The sequence below is a fragment of the Gavialis gangeticus genome, unplaced genomic scaffold (assembly GCF_001723915.1).
Source record: "Gavialis gangeticus isolate Ggan-Ray unplaced genomic scaffold, GavGan_comp1, whole genome shotgun sequence".
Classification (NCBI taxonomy): domain Eukaryota; kingdom Metazoa; phylum Chordata; order Crocodylia; family Gavialidae; genus Gavialis; species Gavialis gangeticus.
Window position 1 is genome coordinate 275866 of NW_017728984.1, and position 924 is coordinate 276789.

At 65.2% G+C, this 924-nt stretch overlaps 1 protein-coding gene across 4 annotated transcripts in view; it reads left to right on the forward strand.

The window, feature by feature from the left end:
- The window catches only part of LOC109295093 (pre-B-cell leukemia transcription factor 1-like), a 112854-nt gene that overhangs the window by 21139 nt on the left and 90791 nt on the right, over window positions 1–924 (forward strand). The gene's annotated exons all lie outside the window — the stretch shown is intronic.

Genomic DNA, 924 nt, shown 5'->3' on the forward strand with positions numbered 1-924 from the left:
TTGATGGGAGTTGTGGGGGTAGGGTGTGGGTGTGAGGGAGGGTGGGGGGTGTAGGGACCCCCACACACACGCTTCCCCCATGGCGTACAGCCTCCGCTTGCTGGTAGCAGCACCAGGCAGGGAGGTCAGGGCACTTGTGCCTGGTGCAGGCGCCTCTGGCCGGCACTGTGTGCAGCAGAGGGAGCACAGCCTACCATGCTGCTTCTTTTGCTGGGGCTCTGCACCACGTGCCTGCAACACCAGCACTTGCAGCAGGGAAAGCCTGGTGCTGGAACCTGCTGCCTCCCATGCCCCCTGCTGCGCAGGACCCTGCACACCACCAGGAGTGGAGGGAGCCTCGTCCCCTGCTTCCCCATGGAGTCCAGTGCAGGGCTTCCCTGCTGCAAGTGTGGGAGCTGCAGGCGCACAGTGTGGAGCCCCTGCGGTAGAGACAGCCAGGCAGGATGCGCTCCTTGCTCCCAGTGCAGCGCTGGCCACAGGGGCAATGCGTAGGGAGTGCATGCAGGTACATGTGCACTCCCTGAGCATGGCGGTGCATCCCCTGCAAAAAGGTGCCACCAACACTGTTGGCAGTGCCTGTGGACAGTCACTGCTAGCCATCCTGGCACGGACACTGCTGGCGGCGTCTGTGGGTGATCTACGATCGCTCCCGGCTGCTGCCCCTGGTCAGCACTCATCACTCCCCCCCCCGCCCCCCCACCGCCAACAGTGCTGGTGGTGTCTGCAGAAGCTCCCAGTTTACTCCCACCGGGCTCCTGCCACCACCCCTGCGCTCCCACCACCGCCAGTGCAGCTGTGTCCCCGCAGCCGCTGGGGGCACGCAGTGTTCATGGATGGCATGACTATCACAGAGGCTCCACTTTACACACCCGCACTTACAGCAGGGAAGCCCGCACTGGACTCTGGGGGGAAGCGGGGGGGGGG